The 22,269-nt window shown below is 39.9% G+C and overlaps 1 protein-coding gene across 1 annotated transcript in view; it reads left to right on the top strand.

Moving 5' to 3' along the window:
• LOC110672067 (uncharacterized) overlaps positions 1-10,367 on the top strand; it is a 50,670-nt gene extending 40,303 nt beyond the window's left edge. The window contains exon 11 of the transcript XR_009146722.1: positions 10,158-10,367. The gene's annotated coding sequence lies outside the window, so the exon portion shown is untranslated. The remainder of the gene's footprint in view (positions 1-10,157) is intronic.
• The last annotated feature ends 11,902 nt before the right edge of the window (positions 10,368-22,269 follow it).

The raw sequence follows: 22,269 nt of genomic DNA on the forward strand, positions 1-22,269 counted from the left end.
TATGAAGGAGCAACTACTATTGTGCGCACAGTGGGAGGGGACACAAGAGATTTTCCGATCTCAATTGGATTATACCAAGGATCACCATAAGCCCTTACCTTTTACATTAGTTTTAGATGAACCATGAAACATATACAAGAGAGTATTCCTTGGTGCATGATGTTTGCGGATGATATTGTTCGATAGATGAGACACGAGAAGGAGTCAATAGGAAGCTAGAACTTTGGAGAAGTACTCTAGAGTCAAAGGGTTTTAAGTTAAGTAGAACGAAGAGAATACATGCATTGCAAGTTCGGTGAAGGCCAAGCGGTGATAGGGAAGGAGTTAGTTTGAATGGAGTGGCACTGTCCCAAAGTAATCACTTTAAATATCTAGGCTCACCTTCAAGTAGATGGGGATGTGAGGAGGATGTTAGTCATAGGATTAAAGCGGATGGTTGAAGTGGAGACGTGCCACGGGAGTTTTATGTGATCGTAAGATTCCCAATAAATTAAAAGGAAAATTTTACCGCATGACCATACGACGGCTATGCTATATGGTAGCGAGTGTTGGGCACTGAAAGAGTCGTATGCATCTAAGATAAGAGTTGCAGAGATGAGAATGTTAAGGTGGATGAGTGGTCATACTAGACTAGATAAAGTCCGTAATGAAAGTATTAGAGAAAAGGTAGGAGTGGTGCCAATTGAAGATAAGTTGAGAGAAGGGAGATTGAGGTGGTTTGGTCATGTGAAGCGTAGACGTACGGATGCTCCAGTTAGACAAGTAGAGCACATTAGGATAGAGGATAGAAAGAAAAAAAGGGGTAGACCTAAATTGACTTGGAGGAGAGTAGTACAGCATGACTTAGAAGCATTACACATTTCTGAGGATTTAACCCAAAATCGTTCAGAGTGGAAAAAGCGAATCCATATAGCCGACCCCAAATTTTTGGGATAAAGGCTTAGTTGAGTTGAGTTGAGTTTATGTAAGATGATTAAAATCAAGATTAAATATAGGTTTGACACTTGGCACAATGTGATTGGGTCACTTAAACCTAGAGCTAATCAAAGGGTGACATGTGGCAAGGGTTTAATGTGTTAACTTAGCTATATAAGTGTTGTTATGAAAAAGAAAAACAACCAGCAGCCACTCCTCTCCTTTGTCATGCCATTTTGAGGCTCTCCATCTATTCTTCTTCATCTCTCATCAATTCAAAGAGATTAGCCATCAATCTCTTGAATTAAGAACACTAGAAATTGTTTCTAGTGTCCTGTTTACATCTCTAATCTCTTAAAAGGTAGAACTTGAATTTCTAATTAATAGAAAAAGCTTTAGAAGCTGTTCAAGGGCTGCCATAGGTGTTCTTGGTGTGGACAAGCTAGAGGGACAACATTTGGTGTCCTGAAGACGAATCTCAAAGGCACGTATATCGCTAAAGGCATCAAGAGGTTAGTGTAATCGTTCTTGATTTAATCTAGGGTTCTAAAATTAATCTGATTAATTTAAAAATCTTAAATGGCAAATACAGATCCAAAAACATATTAAAAGAGTTTTAATATGTTGTTTATCATTGAAATCAAATAGATAAAAATAAATCTTGCATGATGCATGTGACCCTAGATGAAAATTTTTGAATTCAATGGTATAAACTTGTGTTTTTCACGCTTCCGTTCCTTCAACCTCAATGACCCTTCTCTGGTGTCTCAAAAATTATTTTATGAATTTTCTCCCGGGTCTAGGGCTCCTAGTTGTGAGAACCGCAACTTCCCACTGGTTTACCTATCGCTAGGGCACCGGCTCATTTAACTTGGTTATATTTTATTTCTAAAATTTTTCCTAAATTTTTCTTATTAATATTTGAGTTAATTATGGTTCCTCACTTTAGTTTAAATATTTTTCTGGACGTTCTAGCTATCCGGACCGACACTGGTCACCGGAACAGTATAATGTACGGAGCTGCTACAGGAAGGGTGTTACAACTCTTCCCCTCTAATTTAAATTTCATCCTCGAAATTTACCTAATGCAAACAGTTGAGGGAACTGTTGCCTCATCGTCTCTTCACTTTCCCAAGTTGCCTCATCAGTGTTGTGGTGCCTCCAAAGCACTTTCACCAGTGGAATCTGCTTATTCCTCAACTCTTTCACTTCCCGAGCCAAGATCCATATGGGTTCTTCTTCATATGTCAAATCCAGTTGTACTTCAATTTCTTCCATGGAGATGACATGTGAAGGATCTGAGCGGTGTCTTCTTAGCATAGATACGTGGAACACATTGTGGATCTTGTCCAGCTCTGGTGGTAAAGCTAGCCTATAGGCCACTAGACCCACACATTCAATAACTTCATATGGGCCAATGAACCTAGGGCTTAACTTACCTTTTCTTCCAAACCTCAGTACCTTCTTCCATGGTGACACCTTGAGGAATACTTTGTCACCAATCGCATATTCTATTTCTTTCCTCTTTAGGTCGGCATAAGATTTCTGTCTGTCTGAGGCAACCTTCAGATTAGCTTTGATTAGTTTTACTTTCTCCTCTGTCTGTTTCACCAGGTCTGGCCCTACCAGTTTATCTTCACCTAATTCAGTCCAGCACACTGGAGTTCTACATTTCTTCCCATACAGTGCTTCATACGGGGCCATTTGGATGCTAGCTTGGTAGCTATTGTTGTATGCAAATTCTGTCAGTGGAAGGTATCTATCCCAACTTCCCTCAAACTCACTGACACAACTCCTCAGCATATCCTCAAGGACCTGACATATATTTCATATTATTATTATCATTTCGTTTCAATATTTGTATTAGTTCAATTGGTTTCAATTGTTTACCTGGATTACTTTTTCTGATTGCCCATCCGTCTGAGGATGGAAAGCTGTGCTGAAGTGGAGTTGTGTACCCAAGGATTCATGCAACTTCTTCCAAAATCTCGATGTAAACCTTGGGTCTCGATCAGATATGATGGAAAGAGGGATTCCATGCAGTCTAACTATCTCACTGATATACAATTCTGCTAACTTCTCTAATGAGTAGTCAGCCCTAACTGGCAGAAAGTGTGTTGACTTCGTCAATCTATCAACTATCACCCATACTGCATCATGCTTCTTTTGGGTGAGAGGTAGACCACTTACAAAATCCATAGTGATCCGATCCCATTTCCATTCAGGTATACGTATAGGCTGTAGCAATCCTGATGGAACTTGATGTTCTACTTTGATTTGCTGACATGTCAAGCATTTAGTCACATAGTCAGCTATGTCATTCTTCATACCAAGCCACCAATACTGAAACTTCAGATCATGATACATTTTTGTACTTCCTGGGTGCATAGCATAAACACTGGTATGTGCCTCTTTCAGAATACTGGCTTTCAATTCCCCATTATCTGGTACACATACTCTTCCTTTGTAGTACAGACACCCATCTGCTTTCACCTTATAGTCAGTTGTTTTTCCCTCTAAGATTTTACTCACAGTAGTCATTAATTTCTCATCTACCTTCTGCCCATCTTGTATCTGTTGCAGCAGGTTTGGCCTTACTTGCAACTCAGCCAAAATAGCTCCATCTTGAGCTAAGGACAGACAGGCATTTAGTGATCTTAAAGCTATGATGGACTTCCTGCTTAAAGCATCAGCAACTACATTTGCCTTCCCAGGATAATAATCTATCACACAATCATAGTCATTTAGGAACTCAATCCATCGCCTCTGTCTAAGATTGAGCTCCTTCTGGGTTGGCAAATATTTTAGACTCTTGTGGTCTGTATAGATGTAACATTTTTCACCATATAAATAATGCCTCTATATCTTCAGTGCGAAGATAATTGTTGCTAACTCTAGGTCATGAGTAGGGTAGTTCTGTTCATGTGGCCTTAACTGCCTGGAACCATAGGCGGCCACTTTCCCCTCTTGCATCAATACACACCCCAGCCCATTATGTGAGGCATCACTGTAGACCACAAAGTCTTTCCCCAACACTGGCTGTGTTAACACTGGTGCTTCAATCAACATAGCCTTTAGCCTCTCAAAACTTGCTTGGCACTTGTTGTTCCAGCCAAATTTCACATTCTTGTGCAACAACTTGGTCATTGGAGCAGCTATAAGAGAGAACCCCTTCACAAATCTTCTGTAATACCTAGCTAGCCCCAAGAAACTTCTGACCTCAGTTGTATTACTGGGAGGCTTCCATTCCATCACTGCTTTTATTTTCTTGGGATCCACTCTAATCCCATCAGCTGACACTATGTGTCCAAGGAATGCAATTTCATTTAACCAGAATTCACACTTTGACAACTTAGCATACAGCTTCTTTTCTCTCAGGGTTTGCAGAACAATCCTCAAATGTTCATCATGTTCTTCCCTGGTCTTGAAATACACCAAAATATCATCAATAAAGACCACTACGAACCGATCTAGGTATGGATGGAAGATACAGTTCATAAGGTCCATGAATGCCGCTGGTGCATTTGTTAGGCCAAAGGGCATCACCAGAAACTCATAATGCCCATACGGTCCCGAATGCGCCTTTAGCACATCCGCATCCTTCACCTTTAATCGATGATACCGATCCGAGATCAATTTTTGAAAATACTCTCGCTCCTTCAATTGATCAAACAGATCATCAATTCTAGGCAATGGTTACTTATTCTTCACTGTCACTTTATTCAACTGCCGGTAATCAATGCATAACCTCAAAGTCCCATCCTTCTTCTTCACAAACAGCACTAGAGCTCCCCATGGTGACACGCTGGGGCGTATAAACCCCTTTTCCAAGAACTCCTCAGAATCGATTTTCGCCTTCAATTCTGTGGGCGCCATCCTATAAGGAGCAATAGAGATTGGTGCTGTACCCGGCAGTACCTCACTAGCAAATTCAACTTCTCTTTCTGATGGCAAACCAAACAATTCTTCATGGAACACATCTGAGAAGTCTTTTACTGTGGGTATGTCACACAGATCTGGCTTAGCCTGCCTAGTATCCACCACATTTGCTAGGTAGGCTTCACAGCCTTTTCTCATCAGTTTTCTTGCAACTGTGGCTGAGATGACATTGGACAAGGAATCTGTCCTTTCCCCCACAATTGTGATCTCATTACCCTCAGGAGTTTTCAAAGAAATCCTCTTCAGTTTACAATCAACCATTGCCTGATGACGTGACAACCAGTCCATTCCCAAAATCACATCAAACTCGTGGAAAGGCAACTCAATCAGGTCTACCAAGAATTCATACCCCTGAATTCTTAACGGGCAACCCTTGTATACTTTGTTCACCACTACACTGTGGCCCAATGGATTAGTGACCAGAATGTCTTGGTCACTCTCCCCTACTAATATCCCCCTTTCTACAGGTAGGTTGATGCAGATGTATGAATGAGTGGATCCTGGATCCACCAATGCATGCACAGATGTATTGTAGAGGGAGAACGCACTCGATGACGCCCTGGGGCATCTTGCTCCTCCTGAGCTCTCATGGCATAGGCTCTAGCAGGTGGTCTGCCCTCAGGCCTCTCTGCTGGCTTAGATGCAGGCCTCTGTGATGGTCCCACTGCCTCAGATTTGCCAGATTTCCTACCCCTTTGTGGTGCAGGAGCAGGTCTGTCTACTTGTGTTGGAGCAGCTGTGGCAGTTCTGCGTGGACAATTCCTCAACTGATGCTCTGTCGACCCACACCTTAAGTAGGCACCAGTCACTCTCCAACACTCCCCCTTATGCCATTTCAGGCAATGCAGACATGCAGAAGATGCTGGGGCTGGTCCCCTGAACCCCGTCCCTAGAGAGCTACCTACTGATGGTGTGGACTGACCTCTCCTAGGGGTGAACTGTGTCCTGGGTCCCTGGGACTAACCCTGACCTTGTGGTTGACCTGAACTCTGTGCAGGTGGACCTTTGAACTTCTTTCCTGGTACAGGAGATGAGCTAGATTGACCCGGGCCCCTCTTCTGCTGTCTCTCTCTTCTGGTCTGCTCACTTATTCTTACTTTTTCAACTTTTATTGCAGCTTCCACTAACTTGGTGAAGTCTGTGATTCCCAAGGCAGTGATCATGATCTTTATATTATCATTTAATCCCTCTTCAAATCTCTTACACCTTCCTGCTTCATTAGGGACTATCTCCCTTCCGTAGTGGCTCAGTCTGACAAATTCCTTTTCATACTCTGCCACTGTCAACTGTCTCTGCCTCAGGTTAATGAACTCTCTTCTTCTCTCTTCTAGGTATACACTAACATATTTCTTCTTGAATTCTGAGAGGAAGAAGTCCCAAGTTATTACTTATGGTCAGATTTCATCGACAACCGTATTCCATCATTCATATGCATCATCTTGCAACAGAGATGCAGCAGCTTCTAGATTTTGTTCTGGAGTGCAGTGGAGTTGCTTTAAAACTCTGCCTATTCTGTTCAACCAGTTTTTGGCTACAACAAAATCATATTCTCTCTTTCCAAAGAGGTCCACTGCACCAAATTTTCTCAGTCTTTCCAGGTGTGATTTCTGTTGTGGAGGTGGTGGTGGTGGTGGCATTACCCCAGCCATTTGTCTGAAGAATTCGGCCGTTTGCTGAAACATGGCCTATGGAGGCCGAAAGGTGCTCGCTTGAGTCGGGCGAGTAGGTTCTCCCTACCCTGGGCCTCACCTGCAGTGGAGCATAACTCTCCACTTCCTCCTCAACTGCCCTCTCAGATGTGGGGTCCATATCCTAATCAAAATAACAAAGACAAACAGATCTGCATTAGTGTCACCTCGACTCTTACAAATGCAATGCATGGTATGGACTCAATCTAGGCCTAGAAACGCCTAAACCGTGCTCTGATACCACTAAATGTGACACCCCTTACCCGTGTACAGTATAACCGAGTAAGATATGTCACACAGTGTACCGGAACACTCTATTTTATCTCTATCATTTTTTATTCTTCCTTAATTTATTTTTATCATAGTTATGAAGTACAATATATTTCATTTAAGTCATTTATTGAAATTATAATTTATTTGAGGTTTCGCAAATTTTATAAAAAATTCGGCAGAGTGCCAGCTAAAAATGGAGAAAACAGTTCTTTGGAACCTGTGAAAAACACTTCCAATAATCATTTCCAATCATTCTCAAACTCCAATAACTATCAACATGGTCTCAATATTTTTCAACAATATTTCCATTTCTCATTCATTCATTTCACATAATATTCATATACAAGTCATAAATAAATATTCAATGTTCCATTCATAAACACAATTTTCACTATTTACATTAATATCAAAATACATTACATAAGTCTTATTATATATGAGAAAATAAAAGTTTGATTACATAATACCAAAATAAAACCTAGTGTCCTACCAATGCACTGAAGACGGTGAGGTGACACGGATACTATGCAGAGCTGCAGATGGTCTCACCCAGTCTGTGGTCTACTGGGCTCTCGGTCGGTCTCTCCAGAACCTACGCGTGGCAAAAGGTAACGCGCAATGCAATAATGCTTAGTGGTGCCAATAATAAAATAAAAAGAAATAATAGAAAATAAATATGCAGTGCATGTTCTAATGTCTTATGCAAATAATTTTTCTATCATTATTGGTAATCTTATTTATTTTGTATTTGTTATATTCATAATTTCATTAAATTTATCCCCTTCCATTTTTAATTGCCCAAGTAACCTATACTGGATGATTGGACTGGATAAACGGGTAAACTGGCACTGGGTATCAAGTACCTCGGGCCGTCACACCATCGGTCACATATGTATCTCCCGGTGTGCAATAGAATAGTTAATGAGCTGTAATAAATATTAGGCACAAGGCCAAGTATCAACACAATGTCAGAATGGCTAAAAGCCATAAAATCACAGAATGGCATAATGCCATGTGCAGCACTGCTAACTAAACCCTATTGGCATGCCAACCTATCCAAACCAATCTTGCTAGGTGTACTAGGGCATGTTACACTTTTAAACTTTACAATTTTTGAAATTTAAGTTTAGGTGTTACTATTCATTTTATTAAACTAAAATGTTGACTTTTGCATAGACAATAGGTACATTGGTTCTAATACTTCCAACATACCACATTTTGCATTCTAAAATTGTTGGTATTGGTTGCCAATACCATTTCTAAGCTTAACGTTAATTGTTCAAAATTTTTAGATTTCAAGCTCTTTGTTTACTGTTCCATCAGTGGAAATTTGGCAAAATGATCAATATGAAAGTTGTTCCTTATTTTGTCTAGTTATATTTCCTTTTTTGAATCACTCCATTTGGAGTTTTGTAGCTCAAGTTATGGCTCAAAAACCACAACTGGCAGGATTGTAATTTTTCCAGAATTTCTGGACTGACCACTTGGAGAAACTCACTTTTTGAATATGTTCTGGTCATAATTTGGGTTAGGTTTCTTCATAAAAGTTGTAGATATATATCTCATCTTGTTGTTGGTAAAATTTCAGGTCAATTGAACCTTTCTACACTGAGTTATGGCCAAATGACTAAATACTGTTCATTTGGTCATTTTGCCCAGGCAGAATGCAGGTCACCTGGATTCGGGCAAGCTTTTGGTCAACTTGGTTTGGTTTTCTGGACATGGTTTCTTCGCCAAAGTTGTGACATTATGTGTCTAGTTTCATGTCTAATTAGCTTTGCACCAATTGAACCTCTACAATTCAAGTTATTGCTGCTCAAACCTGCTAGACTTATGCCCAGCCTTGTAGGTCACTAAGGGCAGCCACACCAACTCCATTTACCACTACATAAACCACTTCATTTCTCATTCACACATAACCAAATGGTCACTAATTGACCATTAAAACTTACTTTCACCATTACATGATCAACATCTCAATTTTGGGTCCAAACCCTAGCTCTACCATTTCAATTTTTCAAACGCATACAATCAATGGATCAATTCATACTCCTAATGATGCATATACAAGTTTAAAGAATTAATTAACACTAACCTTCGTTGGAGAGTTTCCCTAGCTTAGAAAACTTCTTGATTTTTCTTTCTTTTTGCTGCCCAAAGCTTCCACAAGGTGCTAGGTTAATTTTTTGTGAAGAAGGCTAGGGTTTTGGAGTGAGATTTGGTGAGGTTGGGAGCTTGGGTGAGCTTTAATGGAGTTTTCCTTCCTCTCTCTTTCTCTCTCTCCACGTTTTTGGCTGCCCCAAAAGTTGAAGAAGCAACTAATTTTTCTTTCTTTTTTGCTGCCTATTAAGTCATTTTAAATAAGTTAATGCCATGTGTTAAAGTTTGATTGGGTGGGAGAATTTTTAATGACATCATAATGATATCATAATTCCAATTCTTTAATTTTCTTTTCTTTTCTTGTCTACTAAATTTCAATTTCATTTTCATTTTTAGCAATATTTATTCGCATTTTATGTCATAATAATTATTTACTTAACTGGACAAGTCGGCCAAAAATCATCTCTGAAGACGAAATGACCAAAATGCCCTCCGTTTGGCTTAACAGACTAAAATTGTCTGTACTGATTTAAAATTTTTTCTAAACCTTTTCTTGGCATTCTAATGCCATAGAAACCTCAATGACCCTTCTTTGGAGTCTCAAAAATTATTTTATGAATTTTCCCCTGGGTCTAGGGCTCCTAGTTGCGAGAACCGCAACTTCCCACTGGTTTACCCATCGCTAGGACACCGACTCATTTAACTTGGTTGTATTTTATTTCTAAAATTTTTCCTAAATTTTTCTTATTAATATTTGAGTTAATTATGGTTTCTCACTTTAGTTTAAATGTTTTTCTAGACGTTCTAGCTGTCCAGACCTACACTGGTCACCGGAACAGTAGAATGTACGGAGTTGCTATAGGGAGGGTGTTACAGAATATGTCAGGCAATAAAGGAAAAGAGGTGGCTTTAGTTGCATCTTCTTCTTTTGCTAGAAAGTCTAAGAAGAAGAAGGGCAATAAGTGAAAGAAACCTCAAGTTCCTGGACCTTCCAAGAAGATAGCCAAACAGAAGGGCAAGTTCAAAGCTAATAAAGGCAAAAGAAAGTGTTTCCACTGCCAGAAGGATAGGCACTGGAAGAGGAACTGCCCAGAGTATCTTGCTTCTCTGAAGGACAAGAAAGATAAACCTTCAGAAGATATATCTATATCTTGTTATTTAGATTCTGATGATGCTCATAGTTCATCTACAGCTTGAGTTTTAGATACTGGTGCTAGTTCTCACATTACTTTTGATATGCAGGAACTAGCAAGTAGTAGCAGCTTGCAGTCATGAGATGTTAGACTCCGCATTGGCAATGGCTCAACTATTGAAGCTTTAGCTATAGGATCTAAATCTTTATACATGTATGGATATGTTTTGTATTTAAATAATATTTTGTGTGTACCTGATGCTTTTAAGAACATCATTTCTGTATCTAGTTTGACTAGAAATGGTTATGAATTTCAGTTCACAAATGATGTATGCAATATTTATTTTGAAAATGAATATGTTGGCTCAGGTTATATGTATGATGGACTTTATTATTTGGATAATAATGTTAAACATAAATCTAATGCAAGCAATCTAAATGAATGCAATACCATAATGAAAATCAATTGCACTCCAAAACGTCTTTAGCACTTAAGATTATGTCATATTACAGAAGATAGGATTACAAAGCTTGAGAAAATGGGGATTTTATCCTCATTGGGTTCTGAACCTACTCCAACTTGTGAATCCTGCATTTAAGGCAAAATGACTAGATCAACTTTTATTGGATAAGGGTTAAGAGCTGAAAATATTTTAGAACTTATACATAGTGATGTATGTGGTCCATTTAAGGAAATGGCTAGAGGCGATTTTCATTACTTTATTACATTTACTAATGATAAATCAAGGTTTGGCTATTTGTATTTGATAAAATACAATTATGAATCCTTTGAAAAGTTCAAAGAGGAAATCAAACAGGAAAAAGTATTAAAACTCTTAAATCAGATCATGGAGGTAAATACTTAAGTACTGAATTTGATGAATACTTGAAAGAGTATGGCATTATCTCCCAACTGACTCCTCTAGGAATGCCACAATTAAATAGCGTATCTGAAAGGAGAAATCGTACCCTATTCGATATAGTATATAGTATGATGAGCTATACTAACATGTCAATCTCTTTTTGGGGATTTGCATTAGAATCAGCTTTGCACATTTTGAATAGGATACCATCAAAGTCGGTCGCTTCCACACCTTATGAGATATGGCATGGAAGAAAACCAAGCCTTAAGCATGTTAAGATTTGGGGTTGTCCAGTTTACATTAAAAAGCTAAAGACTAATAAATTGGAAACCAAATTAGAAAAGGGTCGATTTGTTGGATATCCAAAAGAAAGTTTTAGATATTATTTTTATTTACCTACATCACAAAATGATGTGGTAAGTAGAGATGCCATATTTCTTGAACAACAGTTTATTCAAGAAGGTGGCAAAGGAAAGCAAATAGAGTTAGAATTAGAGAATTCTGACCAACCAACAAATCAGATGAATATAGATCCATCTAGTCAACCTATGCCTATTGATGAAACATCTACAATAATTCCTTGTAGATCAACCAGAATATCTCACTCACCAAAGAGATATGGTTTTCTTTATGCAGATGAATAAGAGTTATTTGCTTATGAAGAAATAGATCATGGAGATGATCCTTTTACTTATGAAGAAGCTATATCAGATATAGACTCTTCTAAATGGATTGAAGCCATGAAATCCGAAATTGATTCCATGTATAAGAATCAAGTTTGGTGTAACACCCTCCCGATAACAACTCCGTACATTCTACTGCTAGGTGATCGGTCGGTCCCATTACCTAGAACGTCCGGAAAAATAATTAAACTTAAGTGAGGGACCATAATTAACTCAAATATTAATAAGAAACACTTAGTAAAAATTTTAAAAATAAAATACAACCAAGTCAAATGAGCCGGTGCCCAAGCGATGGGTAACCGGAGGGAAGTTGCGGTTCTCGCAACGAGGAGCCCTAGACCCGGGGGAAAAATTACAAAATAATTTTTGGGACTCCAGAGAAGGGTCATTGAGGTTCCTATGGCATTAGAATGCCAAGAAAATACCTAGAAAAATTTTCAATCGGTACAACCAATTTTGACCCGTTAAGCCAAACGGAGGGCATTTTGGTCATTTTGCCTTCCGAGGTGATTTTTGGCCGACTTGTCCAGTTGAGTAAATAATTAATATAACATAGAATATAAATAAACATTACTAGAAATTAAATTGAAAATGAGTAGTGGAGGAAAGGAAAGAAAATGAGGAAAAAGCCTAATTATGACATCATGGTGATGTCATTAAGAAAATTTGGACCAATCACAATTTAGCCATCCTTTGACTAACTAAATAAAAGACTAAATGAAGACTAAATCCACCAAAATTGCAGCAGCCATCTTCCCCAAAAATCCAGCCGAAACCCTCTCCCCATTTCCCTCCATTAATTTGCAACAAAAGCTTCAAATTTCCATGCTTCCTCACCCTAAAACCCATAAGTCCCTTCATAAAAAATTAATCCCACACCTTGCTAAACCTTTTGGCAGCCAACAAGAGGGAAGAAAGTGAAGTTTAGGGCTTTGGAAATTCTGCCCAATCAAGATTAGTGCTACACTTTCATTCTCCTTCTTTTAAATCTTAGTTAGAACATCATTTTGAGCTAAGAAATTTTAAGAAATTGAAGTAAATTATATGTGTTATGGTACCTTCAATTTTCGGCAGCCCTATGGAAGTATGAGGTTGATTGTTTTAATAAATTTAGAGTGGCTAGAAATGATGGTTAAGGTATTAATATACATGGACATTAAACTAAGTATGTTAATTAAGGTTTATGGGTAAATTGCATTGGACATTAGGGTTTTGAGGCATGAAAAATTGACTTGGCTTACCAAAGTATTAAAGAACACTCTAATGGTCAATAAGTGACCATTTGAGGTATGTTGACCACAATTTGAACTTAAAAATGGAATGGCACAGTCAAGGTGGGGCTGCCCTAGACAAGCAGATAGGACTGAAAATTTAGTCCCTTTGCACTGCCATAACTTGGGCTGTGTTAGTCCAATTGGTGTTTGGCCAATTGGACATGAAACTAGGCTTATAATGGCACATTTTTGCTGAAGAAACCATGCCCAAAAGACCAAAGCAAGAGGACCAAAACTTGGCCCCAAATCCGGATACCCTGCACTGATTCTACAGAATTGGCCAAATGAACAGTAACTGTTCATTTGGCCATAACTCACTGTAGATTTGGTCAATTGACCTAAAATTTTTACAGCAACAAGTTAAGACATAGAAAAACAACTTTCATGAAGGAACCTACCCCAAATTATGGCCAGAACCCATCCAAACAAGTGGTTTCAGTCACTGTTCATGCACTGTAGATATGGTAATTTTCTGCAGAATGCACATCCGGCCAGCTTGGGTTTTTGGGCCATATCTGGAGCTACAAAACTCCAAATGGAGTGATTCAAAAAAATAAATTCAACTAGACAAAATAAGGAACAACTTTCATGTTTTACATTTCTTCAAATTCCAACAGTAACAGTGTCCAATGGAACAGTAAAGTTGACTCACCAAAACTGAAAATTCTGCTTGTGTGGGTTTACATTTTGAAATGGTATTAACACTTAATGCCAACAAGTTTTAAACACCAAATGTGGTATATTGGGAGTGCCAAAGTCAATGTACATATTTTCTATCCAAAAGTCAACATTTTTGTTGACCAATGAGGTGAATAGTAACACCAAAACATGAAATTCACAAATTGACGAATTTAAGAGTTTCAAATGCCCTAGTATACCTAACAAGATTGGTTTGGATAGTTTGGCATGCCAATAGGGTTCAGTTAGCAGTACTGCACATGGCAAAAATGCCATTCTGTGATTTCATGGCTTTTAGCCATTCTGACTTTGCATTGAGACTTGGCCTTATGCCTGAGATTATTTACAGCTTGGTAGTCGCTCATTGCACACCGGTGATGCATATGCGATCGATGGTGTGACGGCCCGAGGTACTAGATACCCAGTGCGCTACCCGTTATCCAGTCCAGTCGTCTAGTGTAGGTTACTTGGGCAACCAAATGAATGAAAGTGAACAAAGTTACTGAATTAATGTATATATAACCATACTAAACAAATGAATCATATACATTCACTACACATTTAATTTCTTGCTATTTTCTTTTATTATATTATTGCACCACTAAGCATTATTGCTTAGCGCGTTGCTTTTGCCACGCGTAGGTACTGGAGGTACAGATCGTGAGCCCAGTAGACCACAGACTGGGTGAGTCCATCCTCTGATTCGCATAGTGTCCTTGTCACCTCAACTTCTGCAGTGCATTGGTAGGACATTAGGTGTCTTTTTGACATTTTGTAACTTAACTTTGTTTTTCTCCTATGTAATTAAACTTGTGTAATGTATATTGATGTTTATGTAAATTATGAAAATTGTACTTGTGAATGGAAAAGTAAATGTTTACTTGTGATTTATATGTGATCATCACATGTGATGGATGATTGAGAACTGGAATTGAAATGTTGTTGAGATCTTAATATTGAGATTTTGTTGATAAATTGAAGTTGGGATTGTTTGGAAATTATTTGGAAGTGTTTTTAACAGTTCAAGAATCTTTTCTCCATTTTTAGCCAGACTGTCGGATTTTCTTTAAAATTTTCGGAATCTCAAATAAATAATAATTTCGATAAATGGCTTAAATGAATCATATTTCATAAATTAGCTTTAAAAGCATGATACAAATTAAGTAATGTATATTAGAGTGTGCCAGTACACCGTGTGGCATTACTTACTCTGCATACCGTATACGGGTAAGGGTGTCACATTTAGTGGTATCAGAGCACGGTTTAGGCGTTTCTGGTCCTAGATTGAGTCCATACCATGCATTGCATTTGTAAGAGTCGAGGTGACACTAACGCAGATCTGTTTATCTTTCTTATTTTGAATAGGATATGGATCCTTCATCTCATAGAGCCGTTGAGGAGGAAGTGGAGAGTCATGCTCCACCGCAGCAATGAGACTGGGGCATGAGAGAATGCGCTCCACTCAAGCGAGCTCGCTCACCTCCACAGCCATGTTCGAACAAATGGCCGACTTTTTAGACAAATGGCCGGGTAATGCCAAGACCACCACCACCACCACTCCACAGTAAATCACACTGGAAAGGCTAAGGAAGTTTGGAGTGTGGACTTCTATGGCAAGAGAGAAGATGACTGCTGGTAGAGAATTGGTTGTGAGCAGAGTACTAAAACAACTCCACTGCACTCCAGAGCAAAACCTGGAAGCTGCCATCTCTTTACTGCAAGATGATGCATATGAGTGGTGTGACACCGTGTCCAGTGAAGTGCAAACAAGTCAGAATTGGGACTTCTTTCTCTCGAGTTCAAGAAGAAATATGTGGTACCGTATACCGGAAGAGAGAAGAAGAGAATTTATTAACCTGAGGCGAGACAATTGTCATGGTGAGTATGAGGAAGAATTCGTTCGATTAATCCTATATGGAAGGGAGATAGTCCAAAATGAAGCTGAAATATGCAATAGATTTGAAGAGGGACTAAATGACAACATCAAGATCCAGCTCACCGCCTTGGGAATCACAATTTACCAAGTTAGTGGAAGCCGCAATAAAGGTGGAAAAAGTAAGAATTAGTGAATGCACTGTAAGGGATAGACAGAGAAGAGGGGACCAGTCGCTTTAGTTCCGCTCCCGGATTTGGGAAGAAGTTCAAGGGTCCTCCCGCACGAGTTCGGTCAACCACAGTGGTCGTGGTCGGGGGCCCAGGCCACAGTTCACCCCTAGGAGAGGTCAGTCCACACCATCAGTGGGCAGCTCTCCAGGGATGGGGTTCAGAGGACCAGCCCCAACATCTTCTGCATGTCCGCATTGCCTGAAATGGCACAAGGGGGAATGTTGGAGAGTAACTGGTGCCTGCTTGAGGTGGGTCAATAGAGCATCAGTTGAAGAACTGTCCACGCAGAACTACTACAGCTACTCCAACACAAGCAAATGCACTGCTCCCGCACCACCAAGGGTAGAAGGTCCGTAAATCCAAGCCGTGGGACCATCTCGCAGGCTGCATCCGAGCCACAGAGAGGCCGATAAATGTACCACCCGCCGTAAATTATGCTCTGAGAGCTCAGGAGGAGCAAGATGCCCCAGACGTCATCAGGGGTATGTTCTCCCTCTACACTACACCTGTGCATGCATTGGTGGATCCAGGATCCACTCACTCATATATCTGCATCAATCTACCCGTAGAAAGGGGGATATCGGTAGGGAGAGTGACCAAGACATTCTCGGTCACTAATCCATTAGGCCACGAGTAGTGGTGAACAAAGTATACAAGGGTTGCCCGTTAAGGATTGTGGGTATGAATTCTTGGCCGACTGATTGAGTTACCCTTCCACGAGTTTGACGTGATTTTGGGAATGGACCGTTGTCACGTCATCGTGCAATAGTTGATTGCAAATTGAAGAGAATTTCTCTAAAAACTTCATAGGGTAATGAAATCACAGTTGTGGGGGAAAGGATAGATTTCTTGTCCAATGTCATCTCAGCCACAGTTGCAAGAAGAATGATGAGAAAAGGCTGTGAAGCCTACCTAGCACATGTGGTGGATACTAGGCAGGCTAAGCCAAATCTGAGTGACATACCCACAGTAAAAGACTTCCCTGAGGTATTTCCTGAAGAATTGCCTGGTTTGCCACCAGAAAGGGAAGTCGAATTTGCTATTGAGACACTGCCGGGTACAGCACCCATTTCCATTGCTCCTTATAGGATGGCACCCACTGAATTGAGGGAGTTGAAAACTCAATTGCAAGAGTTGCTGGATAAGGGGTTCATACGCCCCAGTGTGTCACCATGGGGAGCTCCAGTGTTGTTTGTGAAAAAGAAGGATGGGACTTTGAGGCTTTGCATTGATTACCGGCAGTTAAACAAAGTGACTGTGAAGAACAAATATCCGTTGCCTAGAATTGATGATCTGTTTGATCAGTTGAAGGGAGCAGGAGTATTTTCTAAGATTGATCTCAGATCAGGGTATCATCAGCTGAGGGTGAAGGATGTAGATGTGCCTAAGACTGCATTCAGGACCCGATATGGGCATTATGAGTTCCTAGTGATGCCCTTTGGCCTAACAAATGCACCAGCGGCATTCATGGACCTTATGAACCGTATCTTCCACCCACACTTAGATCGGTTCGTAGTGGTCTTTATTGATGATATTCTGGTGTATTCCAAGACCAGGAAAGAACATGATGAACATTTGAGGATTGTTCTGCAAACCCTGCGGGAAAAGAAGCTGTATGCTAAGTTGTCCAAGTGTGACTTTTGGCTGAATGAGATAGCATTCCTTGGACACATAGTGTCACCGATGGGATTAGGTGGATCCCAAGAAAATAGAAGCGATGATGGAATGGAAGCCTCCCAGAATACAACCGAGGTCAAGCTTCTTGGGGCTAGCTGGTATTACGTAAGATTTGTGAAGGATTTTCCCTAATAGCCGCTCCAATGACCAAGTTGTTACACAAGAATGTCCGATTTGACCGGAATGACAAGTGTCGCACTGGGCTTTGAGAAGTTGAAGGCTATGTTGACAGAGGCACCAGCAGCACACAACAAAGGTCGTGAAAGGACTTTGTGGTCTACGTGATGCCTCACATAATGGGTTAGGTGTGTATTGATGCAAGAGGGGAAAGTGATTGCCTATGCTTCCGCATGATTAAGGCCACATGAATGTAACTACCCTACCCATGATTTAGAGCTTGCAGAATTATCTTCGTGATCAAGATATGGAGGCATTACTTGTATGGTGAAAAGTGCTACATTTACGCACCACAAGAGCACAAATATTTGCCAACCTGCAGGAGCTCAACCTTAGACAGAGGCGATGGATTGAGTTCCCAAGGATTATGACTGTAATTGACTACCATCCTGGGAAGGCAAATGTAGTTGCTGATGCTTTGAGCAGAAAATCCATGACAGCTTTGAGATCATTGAATGCCCATCTAACTTTGGTTCGAGATGGAGCTATTTTGGCTGAGTTACAAGTGAGGCCAAACCTGCTACAACAGATACTAGATGGGCAAAAGGTAGATGAGAAGCTAATGGCTATTATGAGCAAGATCTCAGAGGGAAAAGCAACTGACTATGTGGTGAAAGCAGATGGGTGCCTGTACTACAAAGGAAGACTGTGTACAGATGATGGGGAATTGAAAGCCAATATACTAAAAGAGGCACACACTAGTGTATATGCTATGCACCTGTGAAGTACAAAGATGTATCATGACCAAGCTTGATTGGTGGCCTGGTATGAAGAGGGACATAGCGACTATGTGACTAAATGCTTGACATGTCAAGAAGTCAAGGCGTAACATCAAGTTCCATCGGGTTTGCTACACCTATACGCATACCGAATGGAAGTGGATCGGTCACCATGGATTTTGTAAGTGGCCTACCCTCACCCGTAAGAAACATGATGCAAAGATGGGTGATAGTTGATAGATTGACAAAGTCAAGACACTTTCGCGATTAGACCGACTACTCACTAGAGAGGTTAGCGATTGTATATCGCTGAAATAGTTAGATCGCATGGAATTCCACTTTCCATCATATCTGATCGAGACCCAAGATTTACATCGAGATTTTGGAAGAAGTTGCATGAATCCTTGGGTACACAACTCCATTTCAGCACAGCTTTCCATCCTCAGATGGATGGGCAATCAGAAAGAGTAATCCAGGTAAACAATTGAAACCAATGAAATTGATACAAATATTGAATAGAAATGATAACAATAACGTGAAATATATGTCAGGTCCTTGAGGATATGCTAAGGAGTTGTGTCATTGAGTTTGAGGGAAGTTGGGATAGATACCTCCCACTGGCAGAATTTGCATACAACAATAGCTACCAAGCTAGCATCCAAATGGCCCCATATGAAGCCCTGTATGGGAGAAAATGTAGAACTCCAGTGTGCTGGACTGAATTGGGCGAAGACAAACTGGTAGGGCTGCACTGTGAAACAGCCGAGGAAAAGGTGATATCAATCAAAGCCAACTTAAAGGTTGCCTCAGACAGACAAAAATCCTATGCCGACCTGAAGAGAAAAGAAATAGAATATGTGGTTGGCGACAAAGTGTTCCTCAAGGTGTCACCATGGAAGAAGGTATTGAGGTTTGGAAGGAAAGGTAAGTTGAGCCCTAGGTTCATTGGCCCATATGAAGTCATTGAACGTGTGGGTCCAAAGAGCCTATAGGCTAGCTTTACCACAGTGGACAAGATCCACAATGTGTTCCACGTGTCTATGCTCAGAAGATACCGCTCAGATCCTTCGCATGTCATCTTCAGAGAAGAAATTGAAATACAACCGGATTTGACATGTGAAGAAGAACCTCTACGGATCCTAGCTCGGGAAGTAAAAGAATTGAGGAACAAGCAGATTCCATTGGTGAAAGTGCTTTGGAGGCACCACAACACCGAGGAGGCAACTTGGGAAAGTGAAGAGACGATGAGGCAACAGTTCCCTCAACTGTTTGCATCAGGTAAATTTCGAGGACGAAATTTAAATTAGAGGGGAAGAGTTGTAACACCCTCCCGATAACAACTCCGTACATTCTACTGTTTCGGTGACCGGTGTCGGTCCGGACAGCTAGAACGTCCGGAAAAATAATTAAACTTAAGTGAGGGACCATAATTAACTCAAATATTAATAAGAAACACTTAGTAAAAATTTTAAAAATAAAATACAACCAAGTCAAATGAGCCGGTGCCCAAGCGATGGGTAACCGGAGGGAAGTTGCGGTTCTCGCAACGAGGAGCCCTAGACCCGGGGAAAAAATCATAAAATAATTTTTGAGACTCTAGAGAAGGGTCATTGAGGTTCCTATGGCATTAGAATACCAAGAAAATACCTAGAAAATTTTTCAATCGGTACAGCCAATTTTGACCCGTTAAGCCAAACGGAGGGCATTTTGGTCATTTCGCCTTCCGAGGTGATTTTTGGCCGACTTGTCCAGTTGAGTAAATAATTAATATAACATAAAATATGAATAAACATTACTAGAAATTAAATTGAAAATGAGTAGTGGAGGAAAGGAAAGAAAATGAGGAAAAAGCCTAATTATGACATCATGGTGATGTCATTAAGAAAATTTGGACCAATCACAATTTAGCCATCCTTTGACTAACTAAATAAAAGACTAAATGAAGACTAAATCCACCAAAATTGCAGCAGCCATCTTCCCCAAAAATCCAGCCGAAACCCTCTCCCCATTTCCCTCCATTAATTTGCAACAAAAGCTTTAAATTTCCATGCTTCCTCACCCTAAAACCCATAAGTCCCTTCATAAAAAATTAATCCCACACCTTGCTAAACCTTTTGGCAGCCAACAAGAGGGAAGAAAGTGAAGTTTAGGGCTTTGGAAATTCTGCCCAATCAAGGTTAGTGCTACACTTTCATTCTCCTTCTTTTAAATCTTAGTTAGAACATCATTTTGAGCTAAGAAATTTTAAGAAATTGAAGTAAATTATATGTGTTATGGTACCTTCAATTTTCGGCAGCCCTATGGAAGTATGAGGTTGATTGTTTTAATAAATTTAGAGTGGCTAGAAATGATGGTTAAGGTATTAATATACATGGACATTAAACTAAGTATGTTAATTAAGGTTTATGGGTAAATTGCATTGGACATTAGGGTTTTGAGGCATGAAAAATTGACTTGGCTTACCAAAGTATTAAAGAACACTCTAATGGTCAATAAGTGACCATTTGAGGTATGTTGACCACAATTTGAACTTAAAAATGGAATGGCAAAGTCAAGGTGGGGGCTGCCCTAGGACAGCAGTATAGGGACTGAAAATTCAGTCCCTTTGCACTGCCATAACTTGGGCTGTGTTAGTCCAATTGGTGTTTGGCCAATTGGACATGAAACTAGGCTTATAATGGCACATTTTTGCTGAAGAAACCATGCCCAAAAGACCAAAGCAAGAGGACCAAAACTTGGCCCCAAATCCGGATACCCTGCACTGATTCTGCAGAATTGGCCAAATGAACAGTAACTGTTCATTTGGCCATAACTCACTGTAGATTTGGTCAATTGACCTGAAATTTTTACAGCAACAAGTTAAGACATAGACAAACAACTTTCATGAAGGAACCTACCCCAAATTATGGCCAGAACCCATCCAAACAAGTGGTTTCAGTCACTGTTCATGCACTGTAGATATGGTAATTTTCTGCAGAATGCACATCCGGCCAGCTTGGGTTTTTGGGCCATATCTGGAGCTACAAAACTCTAAATGGAGTGATTCAAAAAAATAAATTCAACTAGACAAAATAAGGAACAACTTTCATGTTTTACATTTCTTCAAATTCCAACAGTAACAGTGTCCAATGGAACAGTAAAGTTGACTCACCAAAACTGAAAATTCTGCTTGTGTGGGTTTACATTTTGAAATGGTATTAACACTTAATGCCAACAAGTTTTAAACACCAAATGTGGTATATTGGGAGTTCCAAAGTCAATGTACATATTTTCTATCCAAAAGTCAACATTTTTGTTGACCAATGAGGTGAATAGTAACACCAAAACATGCAATTCACAAATTGACGAATTTAAGAGTTTCAAATGCCCTAGTATACCTAACAAGATTGGTTTGGATAGTTTGGCATGCCAATAGGGTTCAGTTAGCAGTACTGCACATGGCAAAAATGCCATTCTGTGATTTCATGGCTTTTAGCCATTCTGACTTTGCATTGAGACTTGGCCTTGTGCTCGAGATTATTTACTTGGTAGTCGCTGCACACCGGTGATGCATATGTGACCGATGGTGTGACAACCGAGGTACTAGATACCCAAAGCGCCTACCTGCTATCCATCCGATGCCTAGTGTAGGTTACTTGGGCAACCAAATGAATGAAAGTGAACAAAGTTACTGAATTAATGTATATATAACCATACTAAACAAATGAATCATATACATTCACTACACATTTAATTTCTTGCTATTTTCTTTTATTATATTATTGCACCACTAAGCATTATTGCTTAGCGCGTTGCTTTTGCCACGCGTAGGTACTGGAGGTACAGATCGTGAGCCCAGTAGACCACGGTCGGGTGAGTCCATCCTGCAGCTTCCGCATGTGTCCTTGTCACCTCAACTTCTGCAGTGCATTGGTAGGACATTAGGTGTCGTTTTGACATTTTGTAACTTAACTTTGTTTTTCTCCTATGTAATTAAACTTGTGTAATGTATATTGATGTTTATGTAAATTATGAAAATTGTACTTGTGAATGGAAAAGTAAATGT

Source organism: Hevea brasiliensis, unplaced genomic scaffold (genome assembly GCF_030052815.1).
Source record: "Hevea brasiliensis isolate MT/VB/25A 57/8 unplaced genomic scaffold, ASM3005281v1 Scaf27, whole genome shotgun sequence".
NCBI lineage: Eukaryota > Viridiplantae > Streptophyta > Magnoliopsida > Malpighiales > Euphorbiaceae > Hevea > Hevea brasiliensis.